The sequence below is a fragment of the Cetorhinus maximus genome, chromosome 9 (genome assembly GCF_964194155.1).
Source record: "Cetorhinus maximus chromosome 9, sCetMax3.hap1.1, whole genome shotgun sequence".
Lineage (NCBI taxonomy): Eukaryota > Metazoa > Chordata > Chondrichthyes > Lamniformes > Cetorhinidae > Cetorhinus > Cetorhinus maximus.
Genome location: NC_135887.1, coordinates 109,063,319 through 109,081,349, shown reverse-complemented (window position 1 = coordinate 109,081,349; position 18,031 = coordinate 109,063,319).

The following is an 18,031-nucleotide window of genomic DNA, read 5'->3' as shown; positions in this document are numbered from 1 at the left end:
CCAATGAACGTCTTCTGTGCACTAATGAGTCTATGATGGCATAGAAGTAATGCTACAGGACAAGTAATAATACTCTGGGCCATGGGCAGAATTATGCCGTTGGCGAGCAGGGGGCTGATGTGTAAAATGACGCAGGATGGTGTTGGGCAGAACCCCTGACGTCATGCCGGTCCATTTAAATTTTCAGGAAGGCGGGCCAGCAGCAAATGCAGCTGCGGCCTGCCGACCTGTCAATGGCCAATTGAGGCCATTGACAGGGTCTATTGTACAAGTAAAGGGCCTGCCCATCCAAGTTAAGGTTGGTGTGCAGGCCAGTGGCCCCAGCGGCAAATAGAAAAAACATGAAACCTCATCCAGCGGCGGGTTTTAAAAATTTAAGTAAAGTTATTAGGTAAATTATGAACATGTCCCATCTCATGTGTGAAGGGGACATGTTAGGGAATTTTTTTTTCTATTTTTAATATTTTTCAATGTGGAACCGATCTCCCTGAGACTGCATTTAGCCTCAGGGAGATGTGCACTCTTTTGTGCGCATGCGCGAAAGAGCGTACTCTCGCTTTAGGGGAATCCCCCTCCCGCCCGCACAGGAAGCCCATGGCGCTTCCCGCCGGGCATCATGCTGGGTGGGCCTTAATTGGCCCGCCCACATAAAATGGCGGCGGGGCCCACTTCTCTGGAGGGGATCTCCCTGCCCGCTGGAGATTGGGCCGGGCCCCCCCGCCCGACAGGCAAAAAATTCTACCCCATGAGTTCAAATCCCACTATTGCAACTGGTGGAATTTAAGTTCATGGAATTAATAAATCTGGAATTGAAAATAGTCTCAGTAATGGTGACCATGAAACTACTGGATTGTTATAAAAACTGAACTGGTTCACCAATGTCCTTCAGGAAAGGAAATCTGTCACCCTTACCCAATCTGGCCTACATGTGATTTTAGACCCATGTGGTTGACTCTTAACTGCCCTCTGAAATGGCCACCGATTTGTATCAAACTGCTAAAGAAAACTCAAAATAGAACACTACCAGACAAAGTACGGAGCATGAACCAAGGCACCAGAAATTACATCAGCACACCCTGCCCAGTGAATAATACACAGTCCTCCTCTAACACCGGGGGGCGCTGTCCACTCTTGATCATCGAGTCTGCCCCGACATGTGAGAAACACATGAGAAGTCAATGGGAATCAGGGAGAAAACTCATCACTGGCTGGAATCATACCTAGCATAAAGAAAGATGGTTGTGGCTGTCGGAGGGCAATCATTTCAGCCTCAGGACATCACTGCTGGTGTTCCTATGGAACACAACCATCATCAACTGATCTATCAATGACCTTACCTCCATCATAAGATCAGAAGTGGGGATGTTTACTGATAATTACACAGTGTTCAGTACCATTCACGATTCCTCAGGTACTGAAACAGTCCATGTCCACATGCAAAACCTGTACAATATTCAGGCTTGGGCTAATAAGTGACAAGTAGCATTCATTTCATACAAGTGCCAGGCAATGACCATCTCCCCTTGACGTTCAGCAGCATTATCACTGAATCCCCCACCATCAGCATCCTGGGGATTACCATCGACCAGAAACTTAACTGACCAGCCACGTAAATACTGTGGCTTCAAGAACAGGTCAGAGGCTGGGGATTTTGCGGTGAGTAACTAACCTCTTGACTCCCCAAATTCTGTTCAGAAACTACATGGCACAAGTCGGGAGTGTGATAGAACACTCCCATTTGCCAGGATGCGTATAGCTCCAACAACACTCAAGAGGCTTGACACCATCCAGCGCAAAGCAGCCCGCATGATTGGCACTCCATTTTTTCGAAGTTTTATGTCATCTGCAAAGTTTAAAATTGTGGTCTGCACAACCATGTTGAGGTTATTAATACAGATCAAGAAAAACAATGGTCCTATTACCGATCCATGGGGAACCCTGTTATATACATGGCATTGCATGGCACCAGGGAATTCTTGGGCAGGGGGAAGGGGATCAGACCATAAGACCATAAGACATTGGAGCAGAAATTAGGCCATTCAGCCCATCGAGTCTGCCCCGCCATTCAATCATGGCTGATAAGTTTCTCAACCCCATTCTCCCGCCTTCTCCCCGTAAACTTTTATCCCCTTACCAATCAAGAACCTATCTATCTCGGTCTTAAATGCACTCAATGACCTGGCCTCCACAGCCTTCTGTGGCAATGAATTGCATAGATTCACCACTCTCTGGCTAAAGAAGTTTCTCCTCATCTCTGTTCTAAAAGGTCTTCCCTTTACTCTGAGGCTGTGCCCTCGGGTCCTATTCTCTCCTACTAATGGAAACATCTTTCCCACGTCCACTCTATCCAGGCCTTTCAGTATTCTGTAAGTTTCAATCAGATCCCCCCCTCATCCTCCTAAACTCCATCAAGTATAGACCCAGAGTCCTCAAGCGTTCCTCATATGTTAAGCCTTTCATTCCTGGGATCATTCTCTTGAACCTCCTCTGGACCCTCTCCAGGGCCAGCACATCCTTCCTGAGATACGGGGCCCAAAATTGCTCACAATATTCTAAAAGTGGTCAGACCAGAGCCTTATAAAGCCTCAGCAGCACATCCCTGCTTTTATATTCTAGTCCTCTCGAAATAAATGCTAACATTGCATTTGCCTTCCTAACTACTGATTCAACCTGCAAGTTAATCTTAAGAGAATCCTGCACTAGGACTCCCAAGTCCCTTTGCACTCCAGATTTCTGAATTCTCTCCCCATTTAGAAAATAGTCTATGCCTCTATTCTTCCTACCAAAGTGCATGACCTGACACTTCCCCATGTTGTATTCCATCTGCCACTTCTTTGCCCATTCTCCTAATCTCTCTAAATCCTTCTGCAGCCTCCCTGCCTCCTCAATACTACCTGTCCCTCCACCTATCTTTGTATCATCTGCAAACTTAGCCAGAATGCCCTCAGTTCCTTCATCTAGATCATTAATGTATAAAGTGAAAAGTTGTTGTCCCAGCACTGACCCCTGCGGAACTCCACTAGTCACCAGCTGCTATCCTGAGAAGGACCCCCTTATCCCCACTCACTGCCTCCTGCCAGACAGCCAGTCTTCTATCCATGCTAGTACCTTGCCTCTAACACCATGGGTTGTTATTTTACTGTGCAGCCTCTTGTGCGGCACCTTGTCAAAGGCCTTCTGGAAGTCCAAGTAGATAACATCCATTGGCTCTCCTTTGTTTAACCTGCTCATTACCTCCTCAAAGAATTCTAACAGATTTGTCAGGCATGACCTCCCCTTGATGAAACCATGCTGACTTTGCCCGATTTTACCATGCACTTCCAAGTATTCTGAAATCTCATCCTTAATAATGGACTCTAAAATCTTACCAATGACCGAGGTCAGGCTAATCGGCCTGTAATTTCCCATCTTTTGCCTCACTCCCTTCTTAAACATGGGGGTTACATTAGCAATTTTCCAGTCCTCTGGGACCCTCCCTGACTCCAGTGATTCCTGAAAGATCACCACTAACACCTCCACTATCTCTTCTCCTTCAGAACTCTGGGGTGTAATCCATCTGGTCCAGGTGATTTATCCACCTTCAGACCTTTCAGTTTTCCTAGCACCTTCTCCTTGGTAATGGCCACCATACTCACCTCTGCCCCCCAACTCTCTTGAACTTTGGGGATGTTACTCGTGTCTTCCACCGTGAAGACTGCCGCAAAGTACCTATTCAGTTCCTCCGCCATTTCTTTGTTCCCCACTACTACTTCTCCAGCGTCATTTTCCAGAGGCCCAATGTCCACTTTTGTCTCTCTCTTACCCTTTATATATCTAAAAAAACACTTGCAATCTTCTTTTATATTATTGGCTAGTTTACCCTCATATTTAATCTTCTCCCTCCTTATTTCTTTTTTAGTTGTCCTCTGTTGGTCTTTGTAGGCTTCCCAATCCCCTGGCTTCCCACTGCTCTTCGCCGCATTGTACGCTTTCTCTTTAGCTTTTATGCTGTCCCTGACTTCCCTTGTCAGCCATGGTTGCCTCGTCCTCCCTTCAGTATGCTTCTTCTTCCTAGGGATGAATTTTTGCTGTGTCTCCCAAATTACTCCCAGAAACTCCTGCCATTGCTGTTCCACTGTCTTTCCTGCTAGGCTCATCTCCCAGTCAATTCTGGCCAGCTCCTCCCTCATGCCCCTGTAGTTGCCTTTATTCAACTGTAATACCATTACATCTGATTCCAGCTTTTTCCTCTCAAATTGCAGGGTAAATTCTATCATATTATGGTCACTTCCTCCTAAGGGTTCCTACACCTCAAGCTCCCTTGTCAAATCTGCCTCATTACACATCACTAAATCTAGAATTGCCTGTTCCCTAGTGGGCTCCACCACAAGCTGCTCCAAAAAGCCATCTCGTAGACATTCCACAAATTCCTTTTCTTGGGATCCACTACCAACCTGATTTTCCCAGTCTACCTGCATATTGAAATCCCCCATGATCACTGTAACCTTGCCTTTCTTACATGCCTTTTCTATCTCCTGGTGTATCTTGTGCCCCACATCCTGACTACTGTTCGGAGGCCTGTACATAACTCCCATTATGGTTTTTTTTACCTTTGCGGTTCCTCAACTCTACCCACACAGATCCTACATCATCTGGCCCTATGTCGTTTCTTGCTATCGATTTAATTTCATTTCTTACTAACAAAGCAACCCCACCCCCTTTGCCAGTCTGCCTATCTTTTTGATAGGATGTATATCCTTGGATATTTAGCTCCCAGTCCTGATCCCCTTGCAGCCATGTCTCCGTGATGCCCACCACATCATACCTGCCAATTTCAATCTGTGCCACAAGCTCATTTACCTTATTTCGTATACTGCGTGCATTCAGATACAACACCTTCAGTCCTGTATTTCCCATCCCCCTTCTCATTGTTGTCCCTTTATCTGATGTGCTTGAAGTTAGATTCCTAGCCTTTTCCAAACACTCTGTCCTATTTTGTGTTCTGGAGACTTTAATAGCCTCTCCTGGGCTCTCCTTTCTTTTCAGTTTTTTCATAATTTTCCATGAAGTTGAATCCACCCCCCGACATGCTAACCTGCTGCTTTGTTTCCCATTAGACATACTTCTTGGAGTTTTACCCTTCCCTTCCCCCCCACTTTCTAGTTTAAAGTCCTGTTGACCACCCTATTTACCCTTTTTGGTAGAACATTGGTCCCAGATCGGTTCAGGTGGAGACCGTCCCAGTGGTACAGATCTCTCCTGTTTTAATACTGATGCCAGTGCCCCACGAAATGGAACCCCTCTTTCCCGCACCACTCCTTTAGCCACGTGTTTACTTCCCTTATTCTCACGTCCCTATGCCAATTTGCACGTGGCTCGGGTAGTAATCCGGAGATTATAACCCTTGAGGACCCGTTCTTTAATTTAGTTCCTATTTCCTGATAATCCCCAAACAGGTCCTCTTTCCTAGTCTTACCTATGTTATTTGTCCCGACGTGGACCACAACAACTGGATCCTCCCCCTCCCTCTCCAATATCCTTTCAAGCCGGTCAGAGATGTCCCTCACCCTGGCACCGGGCAGGCAACATACCATGCAGGACTCTCGATCCTGCTTACAAAGGATGCTATCAATTCCCCTAATTATAGAATCCCCTACAACTACCACTTGTCTTTTTGCTCCCCCCTCTTGAATGGCCTCCTGTGCCATGGTGCCGTGGTCAGCTGGCTCATCCTCCCTACAGACCTCTTCCTCATCCACACAGGGAGCAAGTGCCTCGTACCTGTTGGACAAGGTCAAGAGCTGAGGCTCCTCTGTTCCTGAACATAGGATCCCTCTACCTGCCTCACTTGCAGTCACACCCTGCTGACCCTGACCACTGACCGAATTTAAGGTACTTAATCTACTGGATGTGACCGCCTCCTGAAACAAAGCGTCCAGGTAACTCTCCCCATCCCGGATGTGCTGCAGCATCCAGAGCTCGGACTCCAGCTCATCAATTCTGAGCCGGAGTTCCTCCAGCAACTAACACTTGCTGCAGATGTGGTCACTGCGGCTCGCAATGGGATCTGTCAGCTCCCACATCATACAGCTACAGCACATCACCTGCCCAGCCATCTCTACTTAGTTAATTAGTTTATTAATTATAATAAATATATGAAGTCAAAGACCTGTTAATTTGCAAGGATTATTGGAAGTGTTGGTTGCAGACAACAGGCATGTTGGGCAGACAAATGAAAGTAGAAGGTTCATTATAATGTCCCTTTCTCTCTGGTTGAGAAGAGGGCCCATAATGCCCAGCAGAGTGCAGGGACTGGAGGAGGAGCACCAAACCTTGCTATTTTAACTCCTTTAGAGGTGAAAGTTTTGGATCCGTCAAGCAATCAATCCCATAGGACCACTGGCCTTGGAGAGGCTGGAGGATGGCACGGGGGTGGTGGCATTCCAAGGGCCCATAGCTCTCTCCTGGAAAGATTGTGCTGAAGTTGGGGGGGAGGAGTGGTGGGGGTAAAGTGGGGAAGCAGGCAGGAAGGGAGCATTGATACTTGTGACTTTGGTGGCTTGCAGAATTTAGGGAGGAATGTGTGTCTGTGTTGAAGGGGTTGAGGTTTAAATTTTTCAGATGTGTATATCTGTGTGTGTGTGTGTGTGTGTTTGTGTGTGTGTGTGTTTGTGTTTGTGTGTGTTTAGGAAGTGTGTACCTGTGAACTCATCTCAAATGATGATGGTGCCCTTCATAATCCGTGCTTTTTTCCACCACAGGTGAAACATCGGCAGCTGCAGCCACCAGTCCTGAGGGACCAATGTTGACCACCGAGGAGGAGGAGGAGGAGGAAGCCTCAGAAGGTGCATCGTCACATCCTTGTGCAGCACCTAGTAACAGCGCAGATAGACACACCCTGATGGGTATGCATGATTCAGCCAAAAGGGATCCTCACACTGGTGCAAGCACATCACAGTTGCCAGACTAGCTGTTGTAGACTGAGATAGTGCAAACCTCTGGGACCCAGAGGAGTGCTGGAGGCAAGCTAAATGGTAAGCCCCAGGCAAATGATGAGCCTCTGGAATGTTCTGTCAGGGCTGTCATGCCTGGAATAAGGCATGTCATATTCATAACTTTAAACATGGGTTGTGCTTATAAGGAAACTTCTGGAGCTGCTGTTGTGATCCCAGCTGAGGTTACCCCGGAAAAAGCTTGATCCCAGATTGGAACCCAGCTTGGTAGATCCTAACTTTAATTTGTTTGTTTAGATACGTGGAGAGTAGCTACTGAACAGAGTCACAGGAGTCAACTGATGAACTTTTAACAAAAGAATAAAACATTTATTCAACAAGAAAAAATGAACTAAATTACAATACTCCTTCACCCACAAGTATACCTTTACAGATATATACAGATTTGTAAGGATAACACAGCCACAAAAGCTATCTTATACTCTAATGTTCACAGTAAGTACACAGTCCATGTAAACAAATAGGCACCCTGTGGTCAGACACACCACACCCTGAAACCAAGCGACAGATGCTGCCTTAACCAGATACTATGGATCTCTCCTCAACTCCCCCAAAATGCTTGTCATACCATGAGCCAACCAGCCTTATAGAACTCCATCTTTCACACAAGGATTTCTAAACTCCACTCTCCAAGAACTCACTTTGGAATCTTCTCCCAAACCATCGCTTTCTTTCAGATGCCTTCCGCAAGGGTTCACCTCCAGGTGAACTCTCCTTCTGAGGTTCCTCTGCCCTTCATCTCCACATGCATTCAAGCTGTCTTCCATACTCTCTCTCACTGACTCAGCTTTAACAGTACACCGCTGCCCACAGCAAAGAGTTACAGACCTTCAGCCATCTCTTTGGACCTTCTTGCCTCTTGCAAGTTGTTCTCGCTTTAAATCTGCTTTCTGCAGTTTTTATCTCTTTAAATCCAAAGCTTGGAAGCTTTCTCTCTGCCTCTCACTCTTAACTTCACTTAACTGGACCTTTTCCAGGTTCCTGTCCTTCCTTTTGACTAGAATGTCTTCTTGGGACTTTCTCCAGTTCCACTCCCCTGGGTTTTTGGGTATTTTCTTTAGCTTGGGACTGGCTATCTGTTCCTTTTGTTCTAGTCTCTCCTGGCACTTACTTTCAAAACCAACTGAACTCAAACAGCTTCCAAAATCAAACTGCTGTTTCTCTTCTTCTGTGGGTTTGTCTGTGGGAGGGGCCTGCCCCCCTGGGCCCCTGTTGATAGGCAACAGCACTGTTTTTTCCTACTCTTCTTTACTTAGCTTACAGTCATAAAACTCATTAGAAATGCAAGCACCTTTTAAAGTGAAACTAAAACTCAATTTGATCTTTCTTAACACACAAATACAGAAATACAAATCAAACTTAAACTTTAAACCTAAAACTCATTCGTAACACCTACAAATACCAATATAAATTATTTAAACCATCCCTGTTTCCTTTCCCTTTGGAGGAAAGAAAGCTTCACAATAATGAAGGTCTTTTTACAATGGCCTTACATCGACCTCACACAAGCTTAACATCATAAACCTCTTACAATAGCTTATTACATGCTATATAAATATATTTTCCACATTATTTCACAATTAGACATGTTATCATACAATTACAAAAACATACATAAACAAAGTCAATACATTGAACAAGATTAGCAGAATTTGCATATCATAGTATCATAAATCAACTCTTATCTTTACTTTCCCACTTATTCCCAGTCTTTAACACAGCACAGAATGTTTCATTTAAGTCTACAGCCCAATCGTCCTTTTCTTCGCTGTAGGCGTAATTCCACCCTCAAGCTCATTTTCCAAACTCAAGTGTGGTAAATTCTCATTTCTACTCTGATCAAAATCTCTTTTTGCCATTTCAAGGATGTTATTGAGTTGCTTCTTACGTTGATACAAAAGGGTTTTGTATTCCTGCTTGGTTTGATCTTTAAACTTCTTATGGTTTTATTGTTTCTCCAGATCCCATTTTGGGCAGGTCTTTTTGACTTTGCTTTGAGCAGTGTCAATCATCTTCTCCCTGTGGAGTTTCATAGCATTGTTTTTGTCCCTACTCTTGTTTACCTAACTTAGCTTATAGTAAAAAAACTCTCATTGGAAATGCAAGCACCTTTTAAGGTGAAGCTAAAACTCAATTTGACCTTTCTTAACACACCAAAATAGAAATATAAATCATACTTAAACTTTAAAGCTAAAATTCATTCCTAACACCTAGAAATACCAATATAACTTACTCAAACTATCTCTATTTCCTTACATTGCCTTTATTTATTTAAAAATGGACCCTGATGAACTGTTAAGATGGCTGCCAAGGAAATGCAGTGACCGTTGCAACTTCAACAGAGACTAAGAAGCTTCCAGAAAGTTCTGAGTTGAATCATAATGGGTGGGGATCTCCTACTTGAATGGACATACATAAAAAACATTCCTTTGTCGAATTTATGCCCGCCATTGTTCAAAGCTTACTCCAAAACACAGGGTCAATGGGCTCCTAAACTCTTTGTCTCCAGGTTTGCAATGTATCAAAGGAAAGCAGACAAGACCAATTATCCACAAGGTAAGTGTGAAAGACCACTATATGCCATCCATTGACAATGTGGCTGAAACTGGTTCTCTGGTACTGAAAGACCATGATCTACCTTCCATTGTAAATCAATGGCCATTTATCATTTCACTGAAACCGGTTCTCTGGTATTGACTTCCTTTTATCCCAAAACCTAAAAGAGACCTGGGGCAGTCTGCAGAACAACACCAACAAGATAACAACTGCAGAGAAAGGCTGCCACCATTGCCTTTTAAGAACCAAGAGGCTTTTAAATAGCCTCCCAATCTGATTCCAAAGCTCCAAGTTTATCCGTAAAGAAATTGCGCTTCCTGATACAATAGCCATGAGTGCCTGTCTACATGACCTGCTGAACAGTCTTCTCTTTGAAGGAACCCTGCAGTTAATCCAGCTATTGAATTTACCTGAAATACAAGTCAAGAGCGGGAGAAAGCTTCCTTCTTCACTGGACTCTCAAAGACACACGAACTGTTAACTAATCTTTTGGTCTAATACTTGTAGAAGTGCATTATCTTCTTCAATTGTATATTTCTTGAGTGTGTGGTATATGACTAATGGTGTAGTGTTAGATCTTCCGAGATGAGTGTGTGAATAAATAATCCTCTTAGCTTAAACCCACAAAAGCCTGCTGCTGGTACTTTTTAAATTGACTACACACTAAAGAGGAACAAAACAAAAACAGAATTACCTGGAAAAACTCAGCAGGTCTGGCAGCATTGGTGGAGAAGAAAAGAGTTGACGTTTTGAGTCCACATGACCCTTCAACGGAATTGGTTCTGTTGAAAGGTCATGTGGACTCGAAGCGTTGACTCTTTTCTTCTCCACCGATGCTGCCAGACCTGCTGAGTTTTTCCAGGTAATTCTGTTTTTGTTTTGGATTTCCAGCATCCGCAGTAGCTTTTTGTTTTTACACACTAAAGAGGGTTTAGAAACATACACCCATCTACCTTTTCAAAAATAAACCACACTGATTACAGACAGAAGTAAAGGGAATTGGGGCTTTTCAGTTTATCTTTCCTTCCCTGTCTGAAACAGAAATTGGGTGCTGCATCCGGAATTTGAATAAATTGGACTAAAAAAGGCCAAATCCAAAATTAAAAGAATAAATTGGAAGCTAAAATGTAAAGTTCAATAGCTGAAATTATTTATTTAAAACACGTAACTATATTAGCAGATTTTGTGTGTTGACACTAGAAAGTAATATGGCTAGTGTCAATGTAAAATTGTTCAGAGAACAGGGGGACTTAATTTGGCAAAAAAATAGCCTCTCTAAATATAGAACTGCTAAAAGCCATAGATAAGAAGGTAGAACTTAATATGCAAAATAAAGCATGGAGATCCGAGGGTCTAAAGATGCTGGTCACGCATTTGGGTCACACTCCAGAGTTGGAACAATAGAAGAAACATAAACTAAAACAGACCATGTTACCCTAACCAAAATTTGCTTGGAAGAACAACAGCCAGAGTTACAATTTAATGTAATGGAAAAAGAGATGTCCAAGAAAAAAGGGAACTATCCAGCTGCAGATGGAATTGAAAGCACAGAAAGATACAGACCTGTGGCAGGTTGTGGAAACTAATGGTAATTTAAATTCCCTTAGACCAGAAACAAGTTTTGAATTCCTGAAGTATTCCTGATTTGTATCCAAATTTGATTGTGGATTTGATTTAATTCCAGATTGTGGAATCTTTCTTTACAACCTTTGAGAAACTGGCAGCTCAATTACAGTGGCCAACAGAGTTTTAGACATTCATGATTCAAGGTCAGCTGGTGGGAAAAGCCCACAGGGTTTATTCCATGCGACCTCCTTAAAGGAATGCCAGTGACCATCAGACAAAGAGGGCTATTCTCAGTGCCTATGAACTCATGCCAGAGGCATACCACCAACAATTCTGGAATTCCCATAAAAAGGCCACAAAGAACTCTGAGGTGCAGAGGGATCTGGGTGTCCTAGTGCGTGAATCACAAAAGGCTAGTATGCAAGTACAGCAAGTAATTAGGAAAGCTAATAGAATGTTATCCATTATTGTGAGGGGAATGAATACAAAAATAGGGAGGATATGCTTCAGTTGTACAGGGCACTAATGAGACCACATTTGGAGTACTGTGTACAACATTGGTCACCTTATTTAAGGAAGGACGTAAATGCATTGGAAACAGCTCAGAGATGGTTTACCAGACGAATATCTGGAATGGGTGGGTTGTCTTATGAGGAAAGGTTTGACAGTCTAGGCTTGTATCCACTGGAGCTTAGAAGAGTAAGAGTGATTGAAAAATATAAGATCCTGAGGGGTCTTGACAGGGTGGATATGGAGAGGATGTTTCCTCTTGTGGAAGAATCTAGAACTAGGGGTCACTGTTTAAAAATAAGGGGTCACCCATTTAAAACAGAGATGAGGCAAATATTTTTCACTCGGGGGTTGCGAGTCTTTGGAACTCTTTTCCTGAAAAGGTGATGGAAACAGAGTCTTTGAATATTTTTAAGGCAGAGGTGGATATATCCTTGGTAAGCAAGGGGGTGATAGGTTATCGGTGGTAGGTGGGATGCAGATTGCATGTTTCTATTAGATCAGTCATGATTTTTTTAAATGGTGGAGCAGGCTCGAGGGGCTGAATGGCCTACTCCCGCTCCTTGTTCGTATGTAGACATTTTTCGAGTTTGGGAGAATTAAACAGGTAGCTTTTGACCAGTGGGTCTGAGCCCTAAAAATTGACTGCAGTTACAAAGGCTTAGGAGAAATAGTACTGGAGGAGGAGGAGTTTAAAAACTGACTCCCATACAGTCTCAAATCTCATATAGAGGAACGTAGGGTCTCCAGATTCAGACATGCAGCTGTCATGGCTGATGATTATGATTTAACCCATAAACTTCTACATCAAAGAAAATTTGGGTCTGGGAGCTCTTACCAGCAAGGGAGAGGTAAAAAAAAAGGAGGTAGAGGGAACAGAAATAGACCCCAGAGGGAAGGAGGGTAAGGAAGATGGGGCAGAGAGATCCTCAATTTTTAAAAGAAAGAACCTGGAAAGCAAACCAGCAGAACCACGGCCTGCTTGCTTCCAATGTGGCAAGCAAGGCCACATTAGAAAGAACTGCTGGTTCACTGAGAAACCAAGGGGGGAAGCTGTGGTCAGAACCTTGTCCATAACCTTGAAAGTACCCAGTCCAAACTCAGATGGAATGGGGGTAGGACAAAATTCCTACCAAGGCTTCTTGAAAAAGAGACCATGACTCCTTTTTGCTTAAAATTCTCCCAGAAAACAAATAACCATTTTCTGAGATACAGGGTGTTTTCAAACACTATTATTGGCAGAGATTGCTGCTTTGCCACATGAAAGCAGGATAAGCACCAGAGTGTGATTAAAGTGTGAGTAAACTGGCACATGTTTAAAGGTTCTTGTTTTGAAAATTCAGAAATTGTGCCCAGAAGGTCTGGGGAAATGGGAGAGATCAAAAAAGAAATACTGTTCAGCTGCAGGAAGTTGAAGATGACTCTAACATCTTACAGGGGGCAATGGAGCCCACAAGGATTAGGGAAATGGAAGGAAAGGCAGAATTTTCCAGAGGCCAGGAGTGTCTTTTGAGGTCAGGATAGAACCAGGAAGGTTAAAGGTGCCAAAACCAAGCAAATAGTGTTCAAAGAGGGCAAGGAAGGGCCTATGGAATTTAAAAAAGAATGAAGGAGCTGAACCAGAGGTCTGATTAGCAGACACTCAAAGCCATTGTTATCTTCAAAACGACAGGCATAGGCGGCGACTAACACAATCAGACGCTATCTCCCCAGCCAATATGCCATACAGTGATGTGGCTGTCTCCCTGAAGAGACCCATCTTCTAAGGCACTCGTGCTCTGACATCTGCAGGTATGTCACCCTTGACCTGTACACTTTGTTGGCAGGACAGTGTTGTGTTCTGCCTCTGAGTGCCTGCTGCTGTTGCCTCCCTTGTGCAGACCATGAAACTATCATTGATTATTCTAAAAACCCACCTGGTTCACTAATGTCCTGTAGGGAGGGAAATCTTCCACCCTTACCTGGTTTGGCCTACATATGATTCCAAACCCACAGTAATGTGGTTGTCTTTTAACTGCCCTGTGAATTGGTCTAGCAAGCCACTCAGTTCAAGGGCAATTAGGGATGTGCAACAAATGCTGGCCTTGTCAGTGGCACTCACACCCCATGAAAGAATTTAAAATAAATCCTGCGCAGCAGAGGTCCCTACCTCCTAGCTGCAGTGTACACCGGTTCCTGGCCGGCAGCCCTCCTCTGTCTCCGCCGGAATGCAATATGATCGTTGGGGACAGGGAGCTCTGTTTTCAGTACCCGTGTTGATGGTGATCCAATGTCATCACGCCGAAATTTTCATCAGAGCTGAGAGGGGGTTGGGGTGGGAGGCAGCCCACCAGATTTGGCAACGTAAAATCTAAGACACTGTTCCAGTGTGGGTGAGTCTCTCTGTCCCAGTATGTGAGCCTCCCTGTCCCAGATTGAGTCTGACTGTCACAGCGTGAGTGTGGACCTCAGTGTCCCACTGCAAGTGAGACTCACTGTCCAAGTATCACTATCCCATTGTGAATGAACCTAACTGTCTCAGTGTGCGAGAATCTCATTGCCCCTGTGTAAGTGAGTCTTACTATCCCAGAGTGACTGTGGGCCTCACTGTTCCAGTGTAGGTGAGACTCACTATCCCATTGTGAAAGAGTCTGACTTTTCCAGTTTGAGTGAGTTTCCCTGTCCAAGCATGAGGAAATCTCATTGCCCCAGTGACAGTGAGTCTCATTGTGCCAGTGTGAGAGAGTCACTGTCTCAGTGTGAGTCTCATTGTCCTGCTCTGAGAGTGTCTCACTGTCCCACTGTGAGCAAGTCACATTGTCTTATTCTGAGTGAGCCTCACTGTCCCAGTGTGAGTGAGCCCTAGTCTGATTGAACTGAGTCTCACTCTCTCAGTGTACAGGTGTCTCAGTGTATCCCTGTGAGCGTGTCTCACTGTCCCAGTGTGAGTGAGTCTTATTTTCTCAGTGTGAGTGGCCACTTAAGTTCCGCCCAGCATGTAACCCATCTTCTGAATGGTCGGGAAGGGCCGGGAAGGGTGGGGGGTGGAGGGTGGGGGCCGCCTGTTGGGCACCGGGTCCAATGTTGACCCAGTGGGCGTCATAAACCCGGCAAAGGCAGCTCCCTGAAGGCTGCCTGGGGAGAATCTTTAGAGCCGGTCCAAGGACTCGAACAATGGCCTCACCAGTGGCTGAAAACGTTAAGCGGGTGAGCAAGTTGGGTGGGCACTCGGCCCCCCCATTTCTTGGCCGAGTGCCTCGTGGTCCTCGTGGAGGAGGTCGGTGTCAGGTGGGACACTTTCGTACTCAGGAATGGCAGGAAGAGGCACCCCACCTGACCAAAAAAGCCTGGGAGGAGGTGGCAGCCGTAGCCAGCGACCACGAGGTTGTGCGGCGCACATGGGTGCAGTGCTGCACAAGGTTCAATGACCTGCTGTGCTTGGCAAGGGTGAGTACCGAGGTGCCATGGATCAGTGTGGAGAAACATTAAGGGCTGGCTATCCTCCGGTGGAGCTCATGGGTGTTAGGGTCTGAGTGCCAACTGTCAATGATGCCAAAGCTGGCCAAGAGGGTGATCCCTGGCTGCTTGGCCTGAGTACCTTGCACGTCAAGGGCCATGACTCGGATGTGCTCTCCAAGGTTCCTCAGCTGGGGTTGGCCAGGCTGCAATGGCGCTGCAGGTAGAGAGTGGACTAATCAATGCTCCTCTGCCCTTTCTGGAGAAGAGGAACCATAACACCATCGAGAGATCACAGACAGGCTGAGGTCCCCCGAACCTCGTAATCATGACGAGGTGCGAAATGGATGCTTTGGAGCTGGAGAGCCGCCACCCACCTCGGTCAGCTGGCCGTGGAGAGGCAGGGGTCTCTGACGAAGGTAAGAGTGCAGTGCACAGAGGTGAGAGTGTCGGATTGTGCAAACATTCTTGTGTAGTCTCATCATTAATGGGAACCTCAAACCTGGAGATACCATTGACTATTGAAAGACGATGGCACCATGATGCAGATCTCCATTGTCTCACCAGGGCGCCTGGTGTGCACAGTGACAGTGTGATGACTTAAACTAATGACACACTGTTCTTCTCCCTTAGATTCTCCAGCAGGACCCCGAAGAGCCACCCTTGATGCCAGAGGACCACGGGCCTTTAGGTGCACCTGCGTCACATTCCCTCTCTGCACCAGGCACCAGCGCAGATACCAGCACCTTGGTGAGCGTTAGATCGTTGGCTAGAACGTCAGTGCACAGTGATGAGGGCATTTCACACTCGCTTGAGGAGCAGGTGGAGGCAGACAATGCCCAGGGCGCCACCGGGATAATCTGGTGGAGATCCATGAGGGTATGCGTGCCATGGCCTATGGAGGAGTCAATGCAAAGCATGAGCACTGTGTTGATCCTCATCGCCGAGCACAATGCCTCCTCCATTGAGACAGTGGCGACGCTCATGGAGAGGGAGCTCCAGGGACAGAATCAAGGGTTCCTGGCATTGTACTCGGACCTGCAAGCCCTCACACAGGTAATGACCTCAGGTGATCAGTGTCAATGTAGGAGATGGATGAGGCACCCAGTATCCCAGCTAGGTGCCTGTCGATCAATGGTGAGCAGGGAGGTCCAGAGCGACCTCACATTGGCGCATGACTTGCTTGTCATCTCTGAGGGCTCCTCTCTGGGTGCTCTGGATGACGGCAGCAGCTCTTCCACTGCTCTGCCAGTGACCGTGGCATCTGATGAGGCTGCAATGACTGGGGAGATGCCAGCCATGGCATTGGCCTGTCCTTCCCAGGTAGCCAGCACAGGCTCCACCGGACAGAGGATAACCGCCAAGGTCATCAAGGCCAACAGGACAGCACAGTCAGCAGACCGCCTCCAATCCCACTGCCAGCGAGGGGGGCGGCGGTGGTGGTGAGGCATCAAGACGCAGCACTCGCAAACGTAAGTTTAAGGCACCATGAGCATAAGAGGGACTGTTCACGGGTGATCTTCTGTTCTGCCATGTTTTGTTAATATGTTTACTGGTGTGGCCATTAACACCATATACAGTTTTGTTCATTTGTTGTGAGTGTCAACATGATATAAATTTTACTTTTGCCTTAATGGCCTGAATGTGCTTCACTTGTTTTGTCGGTGCAGGGCATGCCAATATCTAATGCTGGGTGTGACTGGCTCTAAACCTTATTGCACAGGCACTGAGTGGACTTTGGGTTCAAAGCAAAGGGTTATTTCAAACATCCTGGCATGAGGTACTAGCAGATCTTTGGTAGCCTAACTGAAGGAGCGTTGGTCAAGGCATCCTTGGTGTCCCTGCCTCCCTGAAGGACCCAGAGGTCTGCCTCCACACCCTCAGCATTCTCCTCACTGTGCTCCTCTTCTGACTCACCATTGGATTCATCCTCTGTGGCCTGTGGAGCTGCCTCAAGATCATCTTCCTCCAGTGGGTCCCCCCCTTGCCAGAGCCAGATTGTGGAGAGCGCAGCATGCAACCACTATCAGTGACATTCACTCTGGGGGGTATTGTAGTTCTCCCCCTGAACGGTCTAGGCATTGGAAGTGCATCTTCAGAAGACCTATGGTCCTCTCTATCACCGCCCTTGTGGAGGCATGACTCCTGTTACACTGCTGCTCTGCCTCTGTTCTTGTGTGGCGGAGAGGCGTTATGAGCCAGCTTTTCAATGGATTGCCCTTGACACCCAGCAGCCATCATCCAGTCAAGCTGGAGCAGTGAACAGCCTTGGCACCTGTTAGTGTCTGATGTTATAAGCATCATGGGAGCTGCCAGGGTACCTTGCACAGATTTGCAGAATCTGTGTCTTGTGGGCCACAAACTATCTGGACGTTCATCGATTGGAAGCTCTTCCTGTTGACAAAGGCACCCAGCTGACCCCATGATGGCCACATGTGTGCAGTCGGTTGCACCCTGGATGCGGGGGAACCCAGAAATCGCTGCAAACTCTCTGGCTCACTCAGCCTGGCTGGCCTCATCCATTTGGAAATGAATAAATGTCAGTACCCACCTGAACACAGCATCAGTCACCAGCTTGATGCAACTGTGGACAGCTGATCGGTGCACTCCGCAAAGATCCCTCACTGACCCCTGGAAAGAGCCAGAGGCATATAATTTGAGGGCCACTGTGACCGTCACAGCTACTGGCATGGGGTGTCCACCCACACATTTGGAGGTGACCTCAGGCCCAATCATCTGACAAATGGAGGTCACAATCTCCCTTGAGAGGCAGAGACTCCTTCGACATTGCACCTTGGACATGTTGAGATAACTGCATCATTGCCTGTAAACCCTGGCAGCAAGATAGTGGCTTCTTCTGCGGCCCTTGGCCCTTACGCCTTGGACTACCTGCTGGTCCTGCGCTTCTTGTGCCTGTGCCTCTCCTCCTACAGGTCACTCGCTGGGAAGCTGCATAGGGATACCTGGCCTGC